At 44.2% G+C, this 12,259-nt stretch overlaps 1 protein-coding gene across 1 annotated transcript in view; it reads left to right on the top strand.

The window, feature by feature from the left end:
* The window catches only part of CUNH4orf22 (chromosome unknown C4orf22 homolog), a 151,554-nt gene that overhangs the window by 105,497 nt on the left and 33,798 nt on the right, over positions 1–12,259 (top strand). The window lies entirely within an intron of this gene.

Genomic DNA, 12,259 nt, shown 5'->3' with positions numbered 1-12,259 from the left:
CCCCCCCCCCCCCTGCCAACCACATTTGCTGCAGGATTCTTCTGGTTAATTGTGGGCTGCCGAAGCTTTGCATGAAGACATCTGCACAGTGGCACCACCCTGTAATTACATGGGAAGGGATCTCCATCTTGTGATTTTGCTAGTAGATGTACTTGCCGGGCGTTCTTCTGAGCGTGGCGGGAGGGATGCGGTGTTTGCACCAGCCTGGGCTGGAGTGGGAGTTTGGTGAAACAAATCCACAAACAGAGGAATGGGGGGATGCTTGCTGCAGGGCTACAGGGAAGGGCTGCTCAAATGAGAGCTTTCCCTGGCCCCTGAAGTCTCTGTAAGTTAGGCTATGCTAGCCAGCCCCTTCAGATTTTTTGCCACGGAGACATTTTTTAAATTAACCGTTGCTGTTGCAAATGGCACCCGCTTCACTCCTGCCCTAAGTTAACCTAGCTCTTGGCAGCGCGTTTTCAGTGTGTAGGCATCGATCCAATCTCTGCTGCTATTTGATGCTTTACACTTCCCAAGGATGTATCACCTTTATGGGGCCTGACTGCTTTGCACGACTGTGCCACATCTCAGCTCACTTTGTTAACCGGGCACATGGATTTGCCACGCTGACATTGCACTGGCTGGAGTAAAGTGTGTGTTTAAGCTGGGAGTAATCACCCTGCGCCAGTCAGAAAGTGCTTGGTGAGGAAGCCTGGTTTGCTTTCACCATATGAGGAGTTGTTCCTAGAGTAATTAAGTCCTCTGTCAAAAAAAAAAAAAACCCAGGTGTAAAACACAAGGGTGGGTAAAAATGGAGTTCCTGAGGTGCCATTTCTGCACTTGACTGGAAGAGCTGAGAGAGTCTGAATTTGGCCTCACTTCTGCAGCAGAGAGGAATCTTTCTGGTGATTTTCACAAGCCTCGCATCGAACAGAGAAGATTGGGGTATGAGGTTTTGCTTGTGGTGTAATTTTCATGGTATGTAGTATTTACAGATACCACAGGTGAGCGGATAAGGAACAGTTCAACCTCAAAATGAAGACTTAACCAATGTGCTAAGCATGCTGAGAGACTTTCACATGCCTGGTGCAGTTTTAATGCCAGTTCCCAAATAGCTAGTGCCATGTGCTGTCCTACCCATGTGGTAAAGGGCATCCACAGAGTTCAACTCATGCAGGTTTAATTAAGAAGTCAGATTGTCATCTTCCAAAGTCAGTAATTAGGTTGTGTTCAGGGTTTTTCCTTGTTTTTTGTTTTCAACACGAGCTTTTGGTGTGTTTGGTCAGTTTAGGCTGCTTTTTTCAATCCCAGTTCTGCCTTCTCTTTTTGTTGATTATTTATACTGTGATTGCGCCCTCTGCAAGGGATTCTCCCTTTTGACCATTTCCCAGTGCTTGTTTGGACTGATGGGTTGGTTTCCCTCCTCCCATGACAGAAGCAGGTGAATTTCAGTGGTGTTGAAAGTAATTGAAGTATATTTTTTAAATATAGGCTTTATATAACTGAAAATCTTGTTAGCAGGAATGCTAAGAGAGAAATTAACTTCCCTGAAAGCTAGCTTTGCTTGCAGATGCCTTCCTCAGAATATGTCAGCAATTGCTGAGAGCAGACGTGAATCGGGGTGCTCTATCCAAGGGCAGCAGCAGGAAAAATATGCCGGATGCTCAGCGTACCATTTCTCTGGGCGTTAGATTTGGTATTTATTAATAAAAATCCGTGAATAACTTCTGCAACTTACCAATAGGTGTTAGTAAAAGCTCCCTACCCTGAAGAGTTTGCAAACTTCCAAGTCCTTTCAGAGCCTGCCACTGCCCCGCTTCTGTGCAGAACCGTGAGCTCGTGGACCCTGACCTGTCCCCCTCTCTTGAAGTTCGGTAATGAATCTATGCAAAAGTGAAAAATTTTCCCTGGTCTCTTCCAGCAGTGCCAATGTTAAGTACACACAGGATATACAGCTGAGGTTCAAGCCCTGAGGCTGCCAAGCAGATTTTATGAATGTTTCAGTAAAAAGCATTTTAAAAAAGAAAAAAAAGGAAGTCTGGGAACGACTAGTTCAGTTCAACGGTTGCAGGCATGACATTCATCACAGTCAAATCTGTTCAAATATCCTTGACAAATACCAGGAAATAGTGTTCTTTAGACAGGTGGGTTGTTTTAGAAGGTCACTCCTTACAAAAAAAAAAAAAAAGAAAAAGAAAAAGGCGGAGAAAGCTGTTAGGATTGCAAATCCTTCTCTTCTCTCAGAGAAACAGCGTGGTTGGAAGGGAGGTGCTGCAGGTGGGTGTGCAGGATGGGGCTTGGGAACTGGCAGCATGGGTGAGGCTTGACCTGCCCTCAAGTCAGGGAAAACTCAGTGGAATCAGAGAGGTGCCTTTGAGAAGTCTTACACCCTGAGCAGATCATGCAGAGTTAGGCAGATGTACATCAAACCCTATTTTTAATTGGGATTTTAAAATCAACAGCTCAACTGACTTCTGTGCCTGGTGACAGGAAAAAATGAGTATGCTTTTATATGATCAAAAGCATCTAAACTTCCATATGTTAGAAGCAAGATGCTTTTGCTTTCCTTTGATTTTACTTCCTTTCCTGTCTTTCTCCTGTTAGTTCATTTTGGTAGTTTTTTCCCCTTTGTGGAGGCTTGAGGATTGGGTGGATGTTTGAGCTGCTTTTTAAGTTTTGTGCGGCTCTCTAGGGCCAGGGATCTTATTTTTGTTTTGATTGACCTCAGTAAAGCTGTTTTTTAACCGTATCGTATAAACCTTGAGCCATCAGTGAATGCTTATTCTACCCGGCAGGAATTTTTGCAGTGGTCCTTCAGGTCTCATAGCTTAAGGAGAGTTGAAGTGTGTAAATGATCGCATAGCAAATATTCGCAAACCCCACAGCAGCTACTAGAAGCTACTGTCATCATATGTGGAGTTCAACCCTCTTGGGTTTTGAATCAGAGTATGTTCCTCCTGTGGTTTTTGATTCCTGCTTGCTCTCTCCTTTGCCTTTCTTGTCTCTTCTAGGTTTCATCAGAACTGGCATCAAGAGAAGTGACTTTTTACCAGTTTTAGTAAACTGTGCCCATTTGTACCTTGGTGCAAATAAATTCAGGAAAGAGCTCGTTCTGCTCCTTTCGGAGAAGAAAGCGGCTGTAGATGTTAGCACCGGTCGGCCCCTCAGCACCTGCCAAACACGGCTAGTTTTCCAGCTGCCCAAAAGGCCAAGGAGCAGTAAGGGGAGGCTTCAGAAAAGGAAACACTTGTGTCAGCAGGATCACTGCCTTGAAGTTGTTATTATGGAAGTAAAGATGACCCCAGAGCACAGGGGGTGATGTATTCATTTCAGTCCTTACCGTTCAAGAGGAAGGCTGTTAAATTCTATGCAACTTGTTGCTTTAAGGTGTTTGTTGGTTCCCATGTAGCTAGGTAATCTGGTACAAAATAAGGACATTCTGGTATCATAGTGAATTGTGTATATGTATCTCCTTAGGGGAGGACTTATCTACATAACGGAGTCTCTTAATGCAAATCACTTCGGGGGGGTTGCTGCTGAAGAGTGGGAGAGTCTAGCATAGCCCCGGCCTTGTGGTTTGCCTCAATGACTGGAGCTGTAGGTTGTCAAAACATCATGTTTGCCAAGGCAGTGGGACATCCTGGGGTGAGCACAGGTTATGTCTGTTGAGAGCAAAATAATGCTGAGTTTTGTAGATTTGCTGGCCAAGACCGACTCCACATCTTGTGAGACAAAGCCCTGATCCAGGGGAGGATGCTCGGGTCGCTCCGCTGGGTTGGGCACACCCAGCCGGAGCCCCGTGTGGTGCCCGGGCGCCTCTGCTCATCGAGCAGTGCAAGCAGGGAGATCTGTTTTCCTCATTTAATTTCCCAGGCTGTTTTTGACAGCCCATCTATGTGACCTTCCCTCAGCTGCAGTCCCCAGGCCTGCGACCAGCATGCCTGCGCTCTGTTCACACTGCCAGCACGCTCCCTCAGCCATGTCTGAAACAGCGGCTTTGGAGACATCTGGTTTGCTGAAGTTGAGCTATTAGTCTAATCCCAAAGCTACATGTGAGTCCCGTTTTATAATCCCCCCAAGAAAAAATGTAACTGCCAGAGTTTTCTGCAACCATTATCAGCATCAAAGGGGTGGCACGGATCATGTTTTACTCTTAGGTTAGTGGAAAATAGGAGAAGATTTGGAATTTGGAAAGTTATTTGCTTACGTTTTTCCATGTAATTGAAAGAGGTGGGTTTTTTTCCCCTGTCAAAAGAAAACAAAAACAAAAAACCAAAACAAACCCCCCAAGTTCAAAGACATGCAAATGAATCCTTTACTATTTTTACAATCATTTTTCTCCACTGGAAAACAAATTATATAAACAGACTTCTATAAAGAAAACCCCTCAGAACTGGGCAGAGGAAGTGTTCCTCCGGTACGACTTGAAATAAAAAAGCAGCACACCTGCCTCCAGCTGGTTTCCCTGCGACGCATGTCTCGCACAGCCCCAGCTATGTGAAGTCGCTTCCAAGTCAAACAAGTAGCAATTTTTAAGTAGCACCTAAAGAGGAATGAGGCCAGGCCTTGCCAGCAAAACCCCAGCCCCTAAAGGTTCCCGCTGCACAGGCTTTATTTTCCTTTCCCTGACCCATTTGCACAGAGTTGTTAGTGATGGCCTGGCCTGCCTCCCTGTACACAGCAAACCCATAATAAATAGCAGGCAGCTGACACCCCGAGACACCTGCAACACGCCAAACACTGGGGGATTGTTCATCCCACAGGACCCGCAGGGCTGGGCACCATGGGGAGACTTCTCCTGGCTGGGTGTCCGCCCAGACACACGCAGTCGGAGAGAAAGTCAAGCAGGACAAGTCTGGGGCCCCGAAAGGTTTCTTGGCCAATTAATAGAAAATATATGATTTTTTTTTTTCTTTCTGTCAGAGGAAGAACAGGGATGACCAAGATGTGAATACAGGAGCTGTCTGTGCAGCGCTGCTGTTGTCTCAGGGGCAGGCTTGCCCGTGGAAATCCAGTTGCTACAATATTTGGGCAGGCTTTGAGCAGTCCCTTTCACTGACTTTAAGGCATACCCTTATTATTCTAGTTTCTCATGCCTCACTACTTATTTATTCATAAATTAGGTGTTTGCCAGGGAAAACACTTTGATGCCCTCCTGATGGCGCAGGTACAGGAGAGCGAGCTGAAAAAAAAACCCCACCCCAAAACCCTTAAGCAATATTTATGGACTTTTGAAAGTTGAGATTCTTGGAAAAAAAGGCTGCATTTCTTCTCACATACTTTCCAGGCTGAAAACTTTTGCTAGTTTATCTAATGGTTTACCTGTCTAATAATTACACAACTTCTATACTTTTTAGCAGGATAAATAGAAATGTATGTTTTCAGTGAATCAGCTAGGAAAGTGACTTGAATTTCTACATTTCTTTCTACACGTTCGTTTCCTACGGTATCATGGGTAAGTGGCAAACCCATGATTACTTTTGCAAACTCAGAACTGACCATATGTTCAGCTACACTTGCAATCGCTTCTGCTGACTGACCCACAACACATTCTTTAGGTCACAGGGAAGAGTTAATAAAAAAACCTAATAGCTTAGTTATAAAAACCCTGGTTTAGGAAATGCTTGAGCTGCAGGTTGATGGGGTTCAGGATACTGCGTTGGGGAAGCAGCGTTACACACCTGCCCTGTTGTTCTGTATTTTCTCAGACATCTATTTCTGGTCCTTTCAGAGACAGGAACAGATTTTAGTGGACTTTAGTCTGCCGGTTTTCTGTTTTTGTGACCCAAAGACAGAGCTTTCCCAGGATCGGACCACTGCCTTTACCATCAGCCAGCGAATCCCCTTTAACAAATGGTGTTTTGCCTTCGTGTGTCCTTGTTACGGATGGACCGTAGAACTGGAGCTTGTAAGGACTTGGTAGGATGCACTTATTGTTAGCGTACCGTTCTCTGGGTTTTTATATAGACAGGGTACAGAACAATATCATTTCTCAGGTGTAAGTGAATGTGTCCTGTGGCCATGGTAGTCTCGATACAGGAAGGATGCCTTTCCTGCCGCGTTCAGCCAGACTTGGCTACTGCTATTCACTTAAAAGCTGCAGAAATTGGCCTCGGTGTCAAAAACAAGTAGCCCAGGGGCCCTTGCCAAACCTGTTGCTTGTGTGTAATGGGGTTATCTCAGCCTCTCTAGCTCTTGCCGTGGCTTTTACTGGGCTCCTGCACAGCCTTGCATCCTAATAACACCATCTCCTCCTGCCCCTCGGCCCCCTCTAGCACAGTGGGGGCTGGAGCAGACCAGGCTAGTGGGTTTTACTGGCTGCTGTCACTGTGTGCTCAGGAGGATTTCTGTCTGGGTTTCTTTCAGGCACAGGAATTAAGGACACTTTTTCTCACACGTCTTCAAGAAAACTTGGAAGATATGAATCAGCTTTCCTTCCAGCGATTCTTGAGTTGAGACTATTTCTTTCTGTTGGGGATGCTTTGAGGTTTCATATCAAAGTTACTATTATGATAGAATGTCAGCTGTAATGATGATTTGGAATATATGTGTATATATATTTGTTGACATGCGAGAACCACTGACTTGCTACTGACAGTAAAATATGTGGCTATCTAACACCCTCTGAGCTGACGTATTTGAAGTAAAATGGGAGGAGAAGCTAGCGGTGCTTTTTTCCTTCTGGTTTGTTTCAGTGCTAAACTAATGTTGGCACTGAAATGCCAAAAAAAAAAAAAAGGGGCATTTAGCTGAGGAAAGCAAGAACTCGTGAACGAGCTCAGCAATGGGGCAAATACAGAGAAAACAGTGAAACCATTCAGGAATTTCAGTAGATTTCACTAGAGACTTACCTGCAAGGCAGTTTGTTTTACCAAAATAAGTTTCAAGGATGCTATTTTAAAAGAATGAAATGTCATGGAAGGTTTTGATCCAAAAAGGATCCTTTTTGTGAAGTTTTCCCTGTTCTTTAAAGTCTCTTTTTCCAGACTTTTTCTGTGCAAGGCCATCTGTGGCTGTAGCATTGGAGTAGGTACTCAGCCTGTGCTTTTTCCCCGGTCTCCCCACAACAGGGAGCTGCAATGGCCGCACATCCCCTAAATCCTTCATCCTGCCTCTCGGCTAGATGCCACGGAAAAATTGTATGCCTGGGCTTGGCAGAGGGATTTGGAAGAAGCACACAGGAACTCAGTTTCTGTAGCAGGCATAAGGTGTCATCCTGAGCAGCTAGAAAACCCCTGTTTTTCATTTTGCCTCCTATGGGATCATGGTAGTCATGGTATGGTGATACACAATGCCCTGCTGTGGTGCACAGCAAGGCTCAGTGGAGTCGCCCTCTCAGCCAGCACCTTACTGGAGAATGCGGTTCAGAAAGATTTTGTTCATTTGAGAGAGCGTAAACAGGCTGAGATGGCAGCTCTTCTGGGCGTTCTTGAGTGTTCTTCCCTCAGCTTTCTCTCTTCATGTACTGAGTTGGTTTCTGGTTTTGGCTTTGTGTTTCTGAATTTACTAAAAGGCTAGTAGTTCTTCAGTAGCTTTAAAGGAAAGCTTGCTTCCCAAAAAGGTTTCGGGAAGCATCTGCAGTTCTCTTTTTCAATAGGTCTTAATTAAAAAGCAACCTCCCTCTCCACAATCCTACGCTTAAATTCAGGTGGGGTGGGGGGTCCTGCACTGGCTTTTCTTTTCTTTTTTTTTGTTTTGTTTCTTGTTGTTTTCCTTTTCTTCTCCCCGTCCCCCCCTTTCCTTACATACAGATAACTGCTTTTATACTTCTGCTTCTTTCCTCCTTACGTCTTTTCATTCTGCTCACAGCATTACCTGCAGTAACTATCCCTCATCGACCTGGAGAGTGAATGCTCCTCTGCCGGAAAAACATGCCTTGTTCCACGTTAGCTGAACCCAGAGTCTGTGACTACCTTCTCGCTGCTAACACTGACTTCTTATGTCTGTCTGAGCAAATTTAGGTTCTGTGTGCATTTCTGTTTTTAATAAGCTCCTTTAATGCTAACAGAATTAATCTAAACTCACACTCTCAGCAGGCTGTTCTCAGCCAGAATATTGTTTTCAAACTGAGGCAACACCCTGTTTACATAGATAAGCAAATTCACAGTCCACAGAGCTGCTTCAGTCGGAGCAGCTGCTGAACACTTAACAGTAAGGGACTGGGAAGCACATGTTTCACATACATAGCAAACATTTCTTCTTCTGGAGGGTAACCGTATTTTTTTTTTTTCTTTTTTTTCCTGAAGAGTTAAAAGCTAGAACATCTGCTTCTTGGCCAGCCATTCTTTCCCACAAACACTGCTTCCCAGGTTCAAAAAAGCTTGGTTAGGTTATTGTGTGTGCATGTGTCTCGGTGCCTGTGTTTCTGAAATATGCCCAGAACCACACCAGGGGAACACAGGGAACTGTTAAACAAAGGAAACTCAGTTGTGGACCTGTGACTCGCACCCCAGCCACTGCTGCGGAGTGGTACCACGTGGCCAGCCCCAAGGACCGTCACCACAGGCAGCGCAGCAGCTGGACTGTGCTTCCTCCGCCTGTTCTGCGGTGCTGCTGTACTGGCCGGAGGCTGAAGTTCAGTGAGACAGGGTACCTACCCATTTGTGCAAAGGCTCTGCAGTCTGAATAGTCAGGGGCTGCTCTCAGGGCATAAATGTGAAGGTGCCCAGCTGGACGGATGAAAATAGTGCATACTCACAGTCGACTTCTCAGAGAATTTGGCCCCAGTGACAGAGAAACACATTTTCCGTATCTCAGTTGCTTATTTAAATTATTGTAATAAGCGGGCTGCTCTTTTTACATCCTCAAACTGCCAAGTTCTTTGGGGGGAGGGGGAAGTACAGGCTGTGTGCAGCAGAGCTACGGTTGAATCTAGACTTGAGTACTTGGCAGGTGAAAGTAGCTCTGCTCTCCGGATCTTTTTGAGGTGCCTCTGCCTTGAAAACATCCCCTGAATGCTGCACCTGATGCCCTTTGCCTGGCACGTAAATGCACAGAAAACAGATGTTCACTAACGAAAGCCTGAAGTCCTTCAGCACGGCAGTCTTCTGCTTATCCCAGTGAAAGCTATACCTTATCTGACAACTGAGGTGTTGGGCCTTGAGTAATAATTTTAGCAGCTGTGTGGTCTGCTCTCAGTGTTATTCCTGCAACACAAGCATGAACTAGGTCTCTGTGAACCACAGAGGAGTTTTACCATTTGGTACAAGGTACAGCCCGTATTGCTTTATATTACGGCACAGTTTTTGTCTCTGTGTTTCTGCTAACTAAATAAAATATCCAAGAGTACTTCTGCATGTCCTCGTGTCCCAGGTCAGTACCAGGCAGTGCTCTCTGGGGCTGGAATCCAGCATTTAGGTGCTGAACGGGGAAAGCATATAGAGATGCTATCTAACTCGTATGGTCAGAGCTTGAGATACTTTAAGTGAGGGAAAAAAAAAACCCAAAGCAAACATAAATTTTATATTTGTGTGAGCGTGTGGAGGGATCTTTTCTTTTCTTTCTTTCTTTTTTCTTTTTTTTAAATTTGCGTTTACCTTTAGACCACATCCTGCTTATTTTGGATAGATGAAAAGAAAGTAGACTAAAGGCTGCTGTGATTCTGTGCTTACTCTCGAAGTCCTTGGTTTTTCTTTTTTTGTACGGTAATAGCCAGGTAAAAGATGTGTGTTTTCCAAAAGCCCACTTGGCATTTTTGAGCATAGGAGAAGGTAACTGAAGTGATTTCAGACATATTACAAGTTTTAGAAACATTTCAAAGTTAGCATAAGTAAGACAATGGTATTTCCAGATGAAAATCTGGGAATGTGTGCAGAGCGCGGTCTAAGCTTGCTTTAGTGCTGGTTCAATCTCTCTACTAAAAGGACAACGTATTTCTGCTGTACCCTGCCCCCTTCACCCAAAATCCCAACCTGTAAGCCTGTGTTTTATGCTATTTTCACTCCCAGCTAGCCAAAAGAACAGGTTAGCAATTTATTCCTACTTGCAAAGCAGAAGTGATAATAGCATCTGTTTTAAAGATACAGAGGTGAGGTTCTTTCTCTGACTTCTGTTGCCCAGTGGTATTTCTATTAGATGTAACATGATCTGCAGGTGGCAAGTAAGGCCAAACACTATGCAACAAAAATAAATTGCTACGCATTAAAAATATATTTCAACTGGTAATGTATTTTACGCCTGTCCCTTTCAGCCTAATTGGGCTTGTTCCCCTGGGTCCCCGCCTGTGATATTGTCCACGTGAGAAGAGCTTCCTCAGTGAATTAGTAATTGACTCCTAAACATTGTCTGCCTTGACTTTCCTGTCATCTACTTTCAGTTTGGCATGCTGTTAAAGGACTCGCATTACGGGACTGTTTCACCAGACAGCAGGGCTGGTCTTTTTGTGTTCCCATATAGTCTCTCTCCTCAGCTATACTGCACTTGAACACATCTGCATTGCAATAATTTCAAAGAAAGCTGACTCATGGTGTGCTCCAGTTCATTTGCCATATCGTAGGTCCCAGTCCAGCAAAGCCCTCGGATGCAGTTAAAAACCAGATGTAATTAGTGTGTAGGACGTGCCCACAAACTGTGCTGAAGAGGTGCTGAAAGAAAAGCCCGTATTAAAATGTTTTCTTTCAGAGTAGCAATGTTCTGCTCTAAGGATAGAGGAAAGGCAAGGGTTTTGGAAGAGCTAAAAGTTTTTGTAAGATAATTGATACCCATACCTTTTAATCCCTAATAAGTACCTGTTGTTTTTCCCCCTCCCAGGGATATTAATTGGTCTTACAAACAATGCTAGCCCTCACTGTATACTTTGCTAGCATAAAAAAAAGGCCTGAGTTCTGGAGAGCTCATTTGCAGCATCCCCTTATGAAAAACTGAAGACAGCCTTCTGGTTTGTGGGTAATTATCACAAATTTGAGGTCTCTCTCGGAAGGCTTATCTGTATCAATAGCTTTTCTTTCATAAGCAGCATTACTCAGCAGCAGACTAAGATCACAGGTCGGACTAACCCCACAGTACGGCAATGCAGGGCAGATACTCGTACCAATTCCTCCAAGAGTCGGTCACGGAGGAGTGACGTGTTTGGCAGGTCCCTTGGTTCTACCCTAGTGCTCTAACCAGAGAGAAATGATCCTTCAGGTGTGGAATATTTTAAAGAGCCAGATTTATCTTAATGTGAGGGATGTAATTCTTTCTGGTAACGTTAACAAAATAGGAAAAAATGCAAACAAATTTTCCTCCAACCCAGCAAGTCTGATCAGCGCTCGCCGGTGTCAGCGGAAGCAGGTCTTCGGTCTTTGAGCAACATTGAACCTGTCTCACGATGCATACAAATATAACCCAAATGATGGGCAAGTCCTGGCATTTAGGTGGCCGTGGTAAGGTCTTGTTGGGAATCAAAACCAGTTTTAGGAAACATCTTTCAATATATGAAGTAACATATATAGGAGTGAATCATTGGCAGGTGGTGTTTGGTATTTTTCTTACAACTTAACAGTTCACAAATGGAACTAGACCCCAACATAGACAATATTTTTCTCAGATATCATGTGGAAATTGTGCACAGAATAGTTTGTTTTATTTAAAGATAAAAGGTGGAAGGCCTTCATGGTTGCACAATCCTGCCTTTTAAGCAGATGATTTTAGTAGCTTTTGAAGCATAGCTTGAAGAACATGCTACAAAACCTGGAAAAGCCGGTACTCAAATCAGTCCAGTTATGGGCCAGACTCTTATCCAGCCTAACACTAGTGATGTATAAGCAAATTGTAAGCAGGAGGTAAATGTAATTTGTGCTTCTTCTAAAATACTTTTAGACTCCCTCAGCTGTATATAATGGCATTAATATACGTGAGAATCGAGTCCTCAGTGTTCACAAATGATGGCCCAAGGAAGGCTGTGTTTGTATTTTTCCTGCCTGAACAGCTTTTCTGGCTTTCCTTTTTTTCTTTCGTGGATTTGGAGCATGACACACAGATCACACGCTTTTGTTTCATTGCATTGAATGAGCTGGATGAAACAGCCCTCAGGTTGCTATTCAAATTAGAAGTGCATGCAGGAGGCTGGAGTGGATCTTCGTGATTGATCGGGTGCGTGCCATGAACAAGAAGGCCCACCCAGTACATGCAATATTTGTTAATATATGGATTTATAGCAAGCAGTGTGTGCCATGGCATACAGTTTATAAAAGTTTTGTAGTTTAGGTTTGGTCCAGAAAAATTCCCAAAATATTATCCAAATTAACTGAAACTCTAGTATTTTGGGGGGGGGGGGGGAAGACTGGTTTTACATTCAAAT

Source organism: Aptenodytes forsteri, unplaced genomic scaffold (assembly GCF_000699145.1).
Source record: "Aptenodytes forsteri isolate BGI_AS27 unplaced genomic scaffold, ASM69914v1 Scaffold467, whole genome shotgun sequence".
Lineage (NCBI taxonomy): Eukaryota > Metazoa > Chordata > Aves > Sphenisciformes > Spheniscidae > Aptenodytes > Aptenodytes forsteri.
The sequence above is the reverse complement of the archived record's forward strand: the minus strand, read 5'-3'. Positions and strand labels throughout refer to the sequence as shown.